Below are 14041 nucleotides of genomic sequence, written 5' to 3'. Positions count from 1 at the left end.
ACATAATATGTATATTTTAACATTATATAAAAGCGAACGGAATGAATAAACAGGATTTTAGTGATTGAGAGTCGACGACAGGAAAGGGCTAATCCAGAACAGTTCCGCAGGAGCCTAACAGCGGGCAAGGGTAGACCGCGCCGCCGGCCGGACGATCGATAAGTTTAATAATCCACAGTCGACCGCCCTAGAAATCGAATTTGCCGATCGGTTTACCGTTCGACCACCCGCGTCGGAGCAAACCCCTAAACGCGAATTCATTTCCAGTTAATGGTCCGAACGCGCTTCCGGCTAATTGGCCGCGGTTCGCCGAGTACACACCGGGAGAGAGCCGAACGATCCGATCAAGACCGCCTTTCGATCAAGAAAACCCCGGGCACGGGTTACGCGGCGAACATGCGCGAACTTGCGCAAACAGGGCCGTGGCACCGCCTGGCTAAACCCGAAATTACTAGGGAGACCCCCGCCGTCCGATTTTCAACTCGCGGTTCGCAACTGGGTCACGTTCGTCGAAATCTATCGCTTCCGGTGCAGCAACCCCCGTCGAAAGTGCCGCGCGCAGGCCACCGGTACCGCAATCGGCGCCAAGACCCGCGCCGAGATCGGATCGCGTCGTTTGTTTCGAGTTTGTAAACAATATTCGACGGGCGTGTGGTTTTTAGATTGTGAAAGATATGTTTTTTAGATTCTATATTATTGCGAGGTACATTCCGTGTTTCCCCGTTTTCGTGGAGTTGTTTTGCATCTATATTTTAGTTAATTTATTGTTACCATATTTCTGTATTTTATTTTTATTTATATTCTGTAGCGAAGCCAGTTATCGTGGGGTAGATAATTGCTTTGCCTGTAATTTATATTAGAGCACAGTTCACTTTATATTTATCGCAGTGGACGTATCAAATTCTTTTATTAAAAAATAAATGAGTTCGTAGCTGAAATTATATAAAAAGTAAATTAATTATATAAAATTCTATAAAAGATACTTTTCAAATACCAAAAAACTTTGTAGATCGTGCAGTAACTGTCTCCGGAACTTTTTCCTTCCTCTCTTCTAGATTTCAAGAAATATGTAATACTTGCGTCACGGTAAAAATAACATCGACGAAAGAAATATCCCAATCGACCTCTAAGTTCTCAAGAAATGTCAACTAAATTGCTAAAATTGTTTACGCTAGCGAGAACCCTGGAAGACTGTCTAACAGAGCACGGTAATTGGCTTCCCTTACCCCTGCAGGCAGCAACGATAACGCATTTGCCGGTGAATTTGTAAACGAAAAGTTTGTTGACGCGCTTCCACCCGATGGGAACAGAAACACACCGTGTACTCTATACACCGTATCCCATATCTCGCGCGCCATAGACGCGGAACAATGTATGTATTAGGTTGTCCCATAAGTTCTTTCCGCGCCGCGCCGTGAGTGACGTTAAGTGGTTGTTTTTATGTAAACACGTGGGCATATCTTTTGGCCGTTTATGGCATCGGTTTCAGTCGTCCCAGAGCTCGTTCAAGGTACGTTTCGTTCGTGACGAAGTCTCTTTTCAAATTTTTTCTGCACCGTTCAATATGGAGAGCCGAAAGAAGCATTCGCGGCATGTTATGCTTCGTTGCTTTAAAAAAGGCAATAGTGCAAGGGACACTGCAGACGAGATTTGCACCGTTTATTATTAAATTTGAATAATCATATATTGTGTAATATTTGTTTGTGTAATATTCGGTTTTTTAACGATTTTCATACTTTGCGCGACTAGAATGACCTTGAATTATAGGTCGCTGGATTCGTCTTAAAATCGGCAACAATGTCATCGAAATAGAAATATATAGTTCCATTTAAAAAAAACATCGATGACCTTGAAATCTCAAAAAATATGACCTTGAAAGAAAAAACATTTCCACCAAAATACGTCCCCCTCCGAACCAAACAATTTGTTTCTGAAGCATTTTTGCGTATCATTAATGATAACGGAGATATTGCACTGTAACACTTTATTTGCCCCACCCTGTATATTGTAAAAAAAAGCTTAACATTATTGTTCACTTCAAGTAATATTGTTTTCATGTAATAGAATTCAATACTTTGAATATTTTGATAGACTTCCTCAGAAATGCGTGTCCAACGAAAAACTACGGCCGTGCCAAAGTCTGCCGTAGCCAAAGGGTTAAAAAGCGGCCATAGCAGAAAAACGGGCAGAATCGGCGAACCGACGAGGCGTCGTTTTCCGTCGCGACAACGCAAGACTTAAACAACAGATATCGTGTACTCGTTTCGCATCGAACAAAAGGGGAAGAAACTTGTAGGACACCCTAATAGAAAGACGCGGCCCCGTTCAATTTTCACGGGGATCGCGCGGCCGACGGTGTAACAGGGAAATTCGCAAAGCCGGACCGATTCGTATTACAAAGGAGCGCCCCCGCAGCACTCGGTACGCTGATTCCGAAAGAGACCGCTTTAACGCGCTTTAACCGCCTCTCTTTCGCCATTTATGGCCGGCCGGTCTCGCGCCACGTTACGGAACAATGCCCGCTGATGTATCCGCGAGAGCTGATGATTCTGCAACGCGACGGCGTTCCTTTATTTTTATTCGTCCTCGACGTCACCGGGGCTCCGGCATAAAAGCGTTCTCTCCGTCTCTGTTCCGCCCGCCCCGCTCGTTCCACGACCGCCGCTCGTCGTCCCTCGAACCATCGTCCCCCGAAGCGCCGACTAAACTGCCCCCCACCCTCTCACTCCCCTCCCGACGAGCCGCTGTAAACTTTAATCCCATTTTCTTCGGATAGAACAACTTTGTAAGCCGTGCCATTTTTTTCTCCCGCGGCTTTCAAAAACTTCGTCAAAGCCGGCCGCGCGTTTCCCAGAGACCCGACGCAAATATTTTCCGCGGAGTGGCCCGACCGTTTTCTCGCGGGCGTACCGACGACGACCCTCGGCGTCCCGCGGAGCCCTGCTCCTTTATCCCGGCGCCGGCCCACTTCGTCGGCCAGCGTATTCGAAGCGGAGCGACGTTGTGGAACGTGTTGGAATTTCAACGATGACTACCGATGGGAAACGGACCCGGCGAACTGTTTTATGGCCCTTTACGAGGGTGACGAAGGCCCACGGATTTTTCAGTTCTGAAGCAGAAACCGGACCGCGAGGTTGCCACCTCGGATTACCACTACTATTTTATATATTCTTTTGTTCTCTGTATATGAGCCGCCCAGTGCACACATCGATTAACTCCACTTTTTGAAAGATCTTAAATTTAAGTGTCAAAGCACTTGGTATAGTCATAACTTTTTATATTTATAATAACTTTCCTGAATAATAAAGATTAACACCATTAAACGGCAAAATTTTTTCTTTTTTTTTGGCTATTCTTTCTTGTTAATTTTATACATTAAATAATATTAATTTTATACATTAAATTATACGTTAAATGAAAGCTATATCTGTATTTATTCATTCTACATTATGTATGTGAATCTATGTTATAACAGGAATTGTAAAAATCAATGTACATCATTTCATCGCGTTTCTCGACTTTTTGTTTTATGGAGTTAGTCGATGTGTGCACTGAACGGCTCATATGTAGTTCTGTTATACATCACTTATTCTACTGGATAAACGAATGTTCTGAAATATTAAATTCAATTAAAAATAAAGTGTATTAACCCTTTCCTTACGGCAGTCCGCGCCGCCGGAGTGACGCCCCTGTACGGGTCACCGCGCCGCGAAGTGCTTTCGTACGTAGATTATATTTCTATTAGGATTTAATCCAATATGGGTCAATAGAATCAAGAGATACTCTATCGGTACAGTACATTTCTTTTTACCAGCGTGAGTCGGCATAGAAGGTCCCATACACATCGATTAGAGTCAACAGTTGATTATACGTCGACTTATATAGTCAACGAATAGGTCGTCACGCGTTCGCCGCCTATAGTCGGCACCCGTACCCACGAGTCGTCGCACGTACGCCGCCTATAGGCGGCACCCTTAATAAAAGGATTAAAGTTTTAATTCAAAACCTTTCAACAGAACGAAAGGTAATCAAGGACAGAACAGGCTTTTTTCTGTGGAATTGTCGCCGGGGTCGAATAGCTCGTCGGGCGAATCAAATTGTCACGGTGCCGGCGTGTCCGACGCGTTGAAATTGAGGAAAGCTGGAGAGGAGAGGGAGAGAGAGAGAGAGAGAGAGGAGGAGGAAAGGAAAATAAAAAATGAAGGAGAGAGAGAAAGGGTGAATACGGAATCCCTGTTACCATGTAAACACCGTTATGAAAAATAGCGGCTCTCGCGCGGCGCTAAGTAAATTACAAGGACTAAACGACACCGGCGGCTTGATCAGTCGGCGCACGTCCCGCGGAAATCGTGCCGCGGGAATCATCCGCCGGGGCGAAAAAAAGCGCGGAGCGCACGGGCCGCGCGTTCTCTAACCGAGCAAAAATGCGCGCGCAGCTTCGCTGGATCGGGGACGCACAAAGGCGCGCATAACGCACGGATAACGAACGCGCGTGTACCACGGCAGCGGCGGCGCCGCATCAAAATGCACCGTTCGGCCCCCGGACAGGTATTTGTTTGGCCGACGCGCGACGTGCCAGTTCGTAACAATTAAACGAACCGGAAACTAGAGGCTATGCTTTCTCATTAGCCCGCACGGCCGGACAATGATCGATGATCCGACGCGATTATGAGCTGCGAGCATTATTGTGTATGTTTTCGTTATTTAATAACGCCGCCGCGGAACGGGCGCGTCCGCGCCCGAATTAATACGCCTTTCGGCTTTTGTCCGTCGCTTCGTCATCCGCCGCACCCCCTTCCCCGAATCCCGTCCCCCCCCCCCCGAATCCCCGCGACAACGAAACAGAGAAGGATCGTGTTCGCGTAATTTCGAAACGATCGTTTCGATGTCGCGTCGCAACCCTTTCCTCTTCGCGTTCGTCTATTTCCGGCTCCGAACGGAAAAAGACGACCGTCTTTTTCCGTCTGGAACAGTGATCGAGGGACGAAGGTAGAAAAGGGTTCCGCGGCGGCGGCCGCGATCGAATCGGTGATTCGGCTCGCGAAAGGTTAAACGGGGAACGAGAACGAATCGATTTTTCGCCGAGCAAAGCCAACCGATCCACCCCGATGCGTGCGGGAACAACGGCGAAGGGAGATCATGAATGTTTCAAGAGCGCGGTGCCGGTAAAGCGTACGTTCCGCTTCGAAATTTCTATTTTTCCGCGCTTGGCAAAAGGGGGGCGAGGGAGGAGGGAGAAACCTTGTTTCCGCAGTATTGGTAATGTACGTACATACGGTGCCCGAGAAATTAATGGCGAATCGAGGAGATCGCGGATTCGAGACACTCGGCGAAGGAACGGACCATCCGTTCTCTCTCTCCGCAAACGAATACGGTTCACGTACAGGGTGTCGCGAAACTGATGGCACGACCGCGTCGATGGTGAATCCACGTCGAAAAATAAGCGGAAAGGTTGGAGCAAGATTTTTTTATTCGAGCCTTCGTTTCCGAGAGAAGCGAGCGGAAAGACGCGCCAGGTCGCGCGGCCTGCGACGCGAAGTAGAAACGGTGCGTTATGGTCAGACGCGCCGCTTGATTTCCATTCTACAGGCTGTCCCAAAAATGTCTCGCATTCGGGAATTCATTTAGCCTGTATACATTATTTTTCCAAACTATTTTTGTTTAGAACGGCGGTTCTAAAAAAGAGCAAATTTATTTGATATATACAAGGTGTTCTGATTGAATCAGGTCACCCAAATATTTCTCATATCTCGTCTTTTTAAGTCGAGATAAAATTCTGTCTTTTTGCCGCTAATATTCGAGCGCTGAAGTAATTGTAAGCACACTATAAATATTAATTTCATTTCTTCTCTAAGGAATTATTCCAATCGAAAATTATTTAACCCTTTGGCTACGGCAGACTTTGGCACGCACCGTCCGTACGATAGACATGCATTTCGGAGGAAGTATATGAAAATATTCAATATACCGAATTCTATTACATTAAGCCAACGTTACTTGAAGTGAACATTGATAATATATCAATAAAATATAATAATCAAATTTAATAATAAACAAATTTAATACGAAACAGGCGAAATTTGATTTGGACGCCCATTGGCGCCAACAGTAGTCAAAGGGTTAATCATTGTATCTGCGACGATAAAAGTACTGCAAGGGGTTAAACATATCCGGTGACAAATAAATAAATCATCAATTCGATTGATTCTCGCGTTCGACTATATTCGTTGAAATTCAACAGAAATAAATGAAGAAAAAGGTTATTTCTTTTTCGGTTGTAGGATCGGTTACGCGACACCCGGTGCATCGTTCGCCCCATCCCGGCGTATTCGCGACAATGTTGCTCGGCACGTTCCGCGGGGCCTCGAAACAGGCGAAAAAGTTGCGAGAGAGACTCGGAGGCCGTGACGGAGGCCCGCGCGCGCCGCCTAATTTCTCCGTAACTTTGAGAGTTATTCCCTTTGCGCGCGGTGCCGCGGTGAATCCCAATTAACCTCTTAAATTGAATCTCGCGCACTGCTTACCGCGTTTTAACGGTGGCTGCCTCTCGTCTTTCGATTATGGTACCCGCGCCCGGGATTAATCGCTCGACCGATCTGCGCCGCCACCGTCCCCTTTAACCCCTTTAACTCCTCCAACTAACCGGGGCCGGGCACCCCGGCCTCCTCCGAAACCCGGGGCCGATCTCTCCAACGCAGTTGAAACCCTTTACCGTCCCGGCCGAGAGCGAGAGACATCTCGCCATCAAATTTTTACGCGTTCCATTTCTCCGGATGACGCGCTGCTCGAGCTTTTGGCTCGCGTACGCCTTCCACCCTTCTTCCACCCTTCTTCCGAGGATCGCGTTCGCCGCGCAAAGCACGGCTTACATCGGCTACTCTCGAAATTAATTATAGCGATGTTACGCGACGAGCGATTAACCCCTTGTACTACGATTCCTTTCGCCCTTCGTTAATTAGTATTTATTTGTGCTTAATATTCTTATTAATAGTAGGACCAGACAATTTTTATTTCTTTTACTGTCTTTGTGTACTTTTGTTCCTGGATTTTGATAAAAGGAGAATTTATTTTTATTTAGATGTAGAAGAAATTAATAATATTCGTATTTAAGAGATTTTGCATGAAATCTTTATCACGAGTCTGACTCGTTATTATAGTGCAAGGGGTTAAGACGATTAGTTTTCTTTTTAATTTTGTAGCTTTACTATTATATGGATGTATCGAATCACGGAGGGGTTGTTAACCCTTTGCACTAGAATTCCTTCCACCCTGCGTTGATTAGCACTTTAACGCATTTAGCATTTTACGTTAATATTTTTCTTAATAGTACTAGAGAACACTTTTAAGAAAAATATTAACGTTAAATGCTATGCTCCTTTTAAATCGAAATAAAATTGAATTCTTTTGTCATCAAAGTCTAGAAAGAAACGTGCATAAATACAGTAAAAACACAAGTGTTATCTAGTACTAGTGTTTTTACTGTATTTATGCACATTTCTTTCTAGACTTTGATGACAAAAGAATTCAATTTCATTTCGATTCAAAAGGAATTAATAATATTCATCTCTAGTAGATCTTGCATTTTGTATCACGAGACTAACTCGTTATTATAGTGCAAGAGATTAATATTCCCGATTTCTACTTTGTCGACACAAAAAGCATTCGCATACTTTTTGAAACCTACATAACCTCTCTACAATAACTCATTTAAATACTTCTTCACTCGGCTAAAAAAATTGCAGAACCATCGCTTCTTCAATCCCTTGACCATCCAAGCCAATCGCAATTTTTGCTAAAAAAATCTCTCTTCAGTCGTCCAGCAACAACAAATTAAATCGCCCGATCCAATTATAAAAACATCCGAGATCTCTGTATAATTTTGCGTTTGCGGCTAGAACAAACGCCGTTCAACCGTGAAACATGAAAAATGGAAACCGCCCGGCCGAAATTATCGTTCGCCCCGACCACCGGCGCTGCGATCACAGTTCTTTGTGGCGGCTCGTTGTTTCCCCGTCGGATACGAGACGGTGAAATCCCGGCCGCGTACGGCTGATCTCCCTTGTCGATCAACGTTATAACATCGTTTGTCCGTCGAGTCCGTCCGACGGATCCCTCCCTCCTCCCTCCTCCTCCCCCCTGTCCATCCGGCTCGGCGCGTCGATTCGTCTGTCTCTCGTGTCGGGATCCGCTGTCTTTTCCGAGTGGCAACCGTCACGCCGGGGTCTCGCTCGAGCGAGGAAAACCGAGCAATCCCATCGAGCCCCGATACTCTCGAGTATGCGACGGAATGCGACGAGATGCGACGGGACGGGGCGAGCCAGAGGCGAATAGGAGGAGAGCGCGCGAGCGAGCGAGCGAGCGTGGATCGGGGGGGCTTACAGAGCCGCGCGCTCGCACACACAGCGACACATACACACAGCGACACACATGCATACAAGGGTTCGTTCCCGTTCCCGTGTAATAACAGGGCTCGGGAGCGGCTCGGAACGGCTCGCAGCAACGAGGTCCCAACGGCTCAGGCGAAATAAAGCAAGTAATCGATTGCCGGGGCATCCCCGCTGGCCGAAAGTCTGACTATATATACTATATGCATGGAAGCGCGGCGTGCAACCTGGCCGGAGATACGACGACGGATACCTTGGCTTAAACACGGCGCGGCGCATAATTCCCGAGACACCGTGAAAAATCTGCTTCGATCGAGTGCAGTTGGCCGAGCGGAGGGAGGGAGGGAGTGAGTGAGGCGATAGGCGGTGCTCGACGGTGCACGGAGGAGGCCGAGAGAAATTCGGAGAATTATGGAATCGTAACTCGTTGCACACAAACTTCGGAACATCGAGAGCAGTTCCAATTTTTGCTGTTCCCGTATGCGCGTCCGGATTATCATGCGACTGGAAAACGTTCGGTACCCCGGGCTTTTCATCGGGGCTGTATCATCCCGACGACCGTATCACGGCCACGTCGTGCCTCCTGCATATTTGATCCGCGGAAAAACGGAATCCGAAACAGGGGAATCGGGAATTTCGTTGCTTCTGGGTTAAATACCTGAGATACGCGGGGACAAGGTCGGAAACGATAGCGAACGGACGGAACGCATCCATCAGGGATATATGCTCTGGCTGGCTGTCGAACGTGTTCTCTTCTGTCAGCGATCGAACAATGTGTCGCGCTCGGCTAGGAAGGGAAACGTGCTCTCGCGGAACTAGCGATCGTAGAGAGACGCGGCCGCGTTTTGTTGCAACGTGCAGCCCGCGATGAAAGTGCTGCGGCGCGCTGTGCTTCCTACCGTTCTGCGGTATTGGTAACAGGTAATTCGCCGACTGCGGATTTTGTGCATCTGTGCCGGTGAAATTAACCGATCGAATGCGGAACGTTGCAGTGACGTGTGTTGGGAGAATTTAACCCTTTGCGCTCCGGTGACGAATCTCGGGCACCATTAAAAATGTTGTCACACGTTGCAAAATTATTTTTACTAAATTTTATTTATATTTTTAGATTTTTATTTTTAGATTTTACTAAAATCTGAAATCTGAAGTCCAAAACCTAAACTCTAGACTCTGAAGTCTAAACTCTAGAGTCTAAATTCTAGAGTCTAAAGTCTGAATTCTAGAGACTAAAGTCCAAAATTTAAAATCTAGAGTCTGAAGTCTAAACTCTAAACTCTAGAGTATGAAGTCTAAGATTGAAACTGTAGATTCTGAAGTCTAAAGGTTGAACTCTAGAGTCTGAAGTCTAAACTCTAGAATCTAAGGCCTGAAATCTAAACTCTAGAGTCTAAAGCCTGAAATCTAAACTCTAGAGTCCAAAATCTAAACTCTGAAGTCTGAAATCTAAACTCTAGAGTCCAAAATCTAAACTCTAGAGTCTAACGCCTGAAATCTAAACTCTAGAGTCCGAAATCTAAACTATAGAGTCTGAAATCTAAATTCTAGAGTCTGAAATCTAAACTCTAGAGTCCAAAAACTAAACTCTATAATGTAAAATCTAACCTCCAAAATCCAGAGTCAAAAGTCGAAATTCCAAACTCCAAACTCAAAACTCTCCAAACCTTAACCTCGTCCAAAAATAGACGCCGAGCCCACTCGACGCAAACAATTCGTCCAACAAGATACAAGCCAATCCTTCTATCCAACCAATGTACTCCAATCTCGCTTAATTTCCCCGGAATATTTTATTCCCACCCTTCGATTTCAATTGTCATTTTCCAATCTGCAGACGCGCTCAGTCACGACGGTCTCCCTAATTTCAGTTCGAATCACTGACTCTGCGTTTCTCGGACTTTTCGCCAGTCCGAGCAGATGCTGTATTGGAGAAAGAGAGAAAAAGAGAGAGAGAGAGAGAAAAAGAGATAGATAGATAGAGAGAGATAGATAGATAGAGAGAGAGAGAGACTGAGAGAGAGGAGAGCGGCAACGGCGACGGGAACGGTTACGATAACAATAACGATAACGACTACGACTTCGACTACGGTTACGACGACGACGACGACGAAGACGACGACGACGACGAAGGCCACCGTGCCGCGTATTTCTTGGCAGGATTCTGGCCGCGGAACGAGGGCGATCGGACACCGCCGCGGAAGGGTATTCCCCGGGTTGTTCGATCCACGTAGCCCCAGCAACAGAGAGTATCGGCGTTTGTATGCACGGTCCGAATCGCGGCCGGGTGATCTATGGACTCTCGCGGTTGTGTACTCCGTTCCCATAGAATTCGCCGGTAGCTGGTGGTTGATAGCTGGGGCTGGCTGGTAACCCGGTAGCCGGCAACCCGACAGACCCGTACCAATAACCGTGGACGTAGACGCTCGCAGACAAACCGTTGCATAGGAATGCCATCGAACCCCGGTGCCCTGCAAGCCGGGGCTATTCTCAAGATTTGTTGGCCGACGTTGAGAAAGTGGGCTCTTCCAACTTCCAGCCCGCGTCCGCAACCCTGCAACCCTGCAACCCTGCGTTCAGCTCGCGTCGGAAGTCGGGCCCGGTTTCACCTCCAGCCAACTTTCACGAAAGAGTTACTCGCCGCTTTTTCTCTGTCGGAATCGCAGCCCCACCGTTCCTTGGTTAATCTCGATACCGATCGCACGATTCCAGTTTAACCCGTTCCTCGTCGATCGTTGGGCAACGCGATCGTTGTCCAATGCGATACACGGACGCACGTTTTCGGAACCTTGACATTCGAGCTTGTATCGCGGCAAACGATAATCCAGCCAGCAGCTGATAAATTCCATTACGATCCAAGTTTCGAATCCGAGTTTCGAGGGTCTGCGGGCGCCTGGATTACACTTCGAAGTCTAGATATTAGAAGGATTTCCGAGTGGCGGAACGGATTTCTGGGTGTCGCGATGCTGTCGCGTTCTTTATCGTGTTATTCCAGTTCTATTTTGATTCGTTCGTATTATTATTATCACTTTTGAACAGAATTTGACCTCTTAGTCTATAATTTATTTTATAATTTATATAATAATAATATTAATAATAATAATAATTTATCATATTAGTTAGTTCACAAAGACATCTCCCAGAAGGAAGAGACATACTTTCTATCTTCCTTTAATTAATAAATCTTTCAATTATTATTTATTCGTTAATCCTATAAATAAATATAATTTCAGTAATTTACGTGCCCAGTTAACGTTTCTTAATTTTTTGAGAAGTAAATAATATTCCCGATTCGTGTACAGTGAAATTATCAAAATCAAAAATAATATACTAAACGTCGAATACAAAATTCGAAATAATAGAATAATATTTATCGCTACATTCGCTTGAATATTTAATAAGTTCGAGGGCGATGAAAAATACCAAAATGAAATGGAAATGCCCGATGAATACGGCTAGCCATTACATTAAAGCGAGCAAATATTTCGAGAAATGAACGCTATTAATAAAACCTAATGCATAATAATTCAGCTCATAAATTTTAATAACATTCGTGGCATTTCGCGCGGCAATGAAAACGAATGCTATGGCACGTGTTAAACACCGACGGCGATAAATCAGAATTTGTATTCATTTAAAAAGGAACACCGTTAATACGTAACAGGTTATTGTTAACCCCTTGCCGTACTTCAACGAGTCAGACTCGCGATGGAGATTCTTAGTAATAAATTGTTAGGTATGAACGTTCATCCGCTCCTTTAAGTAAGAATTAAATATTACTCTCTGGTTAGCAATATTTAAATATTCGATCAGATGTAAGAAAATAACGAATATAAAATTCCTTTATCCTCGAAGAAATTAGTGTGATCGAAAAAGATTCTAATCATAGTAATTGTAACGAAATGTAATATTAGTAATTGTAATGGCAAGGGGTTGAAATAAAACAGCGAGTCTTGTGATATTCTCCAATCGGAACGAGGAGCCTCGCAATTTTGGAAAACTCTGCGCGTTGCAGCTACTAAATAGCCGTGTATTATACAGGGTGTCCGTAAAAGCTTGGCGCGTCGCGACGGCGTTGAGATACGCGGGATCAGAATATTCCCGTGCGTGTGCGAACATTAGTAGGTTACCCCGGCCTGCCCGACTCTCGTATTTTTCCTCGAACACGGCGCGCGACGCGACGCGGCGGGACGCGCGGCGCGAGGGCGCAGTGGACAATGTGCAGCGCGAGCGGCGTGAAGTTTACGCCCGCATTACTCCGTATATAAATCTATATAAACTGTAAGCGTGATGCATTCAGCGTGTGCCCGGGGTAAACTCGTCTGGGGACGTGGCGACGTAAGCTGCTCTTTATAACGGGGGCTGAGAGATATCTCTGTTCCATGCGCGGGAGCGAGTTACTGTGGGGCCGTCGATCATTGCAGGTTTTCCTGATTTACTGGCATAATAAAAGTTATATTGATCGCGTACGATGTGCTAGATTTTTTTCCTAAATTTGATTAATTTTTAACTTATTTGTTTAAGGCGTACATATAGAAGATGGAAGTTCTTAATATATGGTAAATGTTGTTTCAATTTTTTTATGCTGAGTTTGTACAATTTTCTGTATAGATTTTTAGTACAATAAAGAAAGTAGTGAATGAATGAAGATTAATTTTAGTTTACTGAATATTTAGTAAAAGTTGTATTTAATATTGATTTATTTAATACACTGTTTTAGGTAAAAGAAACTCGCTTTATAAAAGAGTCATACTTAATAAGAATTTTTAAATGACTTACTGTATATGGTATTTCTTTTTTTCACAGAATATAAAATTGACGAAAGTATATTAAATATCAAATTTTACCAAAATTAACAATAGTATATTAAATATCAAATTTTACCAAAATTGACAATAGTATATTAAATATCAAATTTTTCCCAAATTAACAAGAATATATTAACTATTAAATTCTTCCAAAGAGAATTGATCACGCCAAAATCAAAGAAGCTTTGAAATTAACCTCGAAAACCTTAGAAACAGCATTTAAATCGCCAGAGCCGTGTTTTGGCGGCGAAAACTCCTAAACGTAGTTAACAGGGCACAGTAATTGGCTGGTCTGGCCTACCGCGTTTTCTGCTCGGTAACGGTCCGCCGTTCGGAACAGTCCGTTCTTTGTTAATTCGATCCGAAACGGGGTTGCCCCGCCGTTGCCCGACGCACGGAGGCGCCCCCCTGTGTCCGTCCGAATTCTACTTCCGACCGCAAACCAACTATTACGCGACCCTCCCGATTTTATTGCGGGCCGCCCCGAAAATCAAATATCCGGCCGATAAGTGCCGATAAGTGCTGATAACGCGGGGCAGCTGCGCGACCCACGAGATCCATCGATCGACTAAGGCGCGCGATACTATTTCTCGAAACATCGAAATCGAACATTTGCTCGCGGATGCTAGGTTATGTCGGCTATCGATGTTGGCAGAGATCGGTCCATGAAAATTCGAGCTGAATTTAAAAAATTCGATCGAGAAGAATAGAAATTGCTAGTGCATTGCGATCTATCGAATCGACGAATGATTTTCTCGTTTATGACGTAAACGATCACGGATAAGCGATAATATTATTTTAGAGATAATATTATTTAAGCGATAATAGTATTTTTTCTAGCGATAATATTATTTCTTT

The 14041-nt window shown here is 45.0% G+C and overlaps 1 protein-coding gene across 2 annotated transcripts in view; it reads right to left on the bottom strand.

Annotated features, from left to right (window-relative positions):
- Nucleotides 1–14041, bottom strand: part of Cmpy (crimpy) — a 125251-nt gene that overhangs the window by 103283 nt on the left and 7927 nt on the right. The gene's annotated exons all lie outside the window — the stretch shown is intronic.

Source organism: Augochlora pura, chromosome 10 (genome assembly GCF_028453695.1).
Source record: "Augochlora pura isolate Apur16 chromosome 10, APUR_v2.2.1, whole genome shotgun sequence".
In the NCBI taxonomy this organism is placed as follows: Eukaryota; Metazoa; Arthropoda; class Insecta; order Hymenoptera; family Halictidae; genus Augochlora; species Augochlora pura.
Note: the sequence above shows the minus strand (reverse complement) of the source record. Positions and strands in the feature narration are given on the sequence as shown.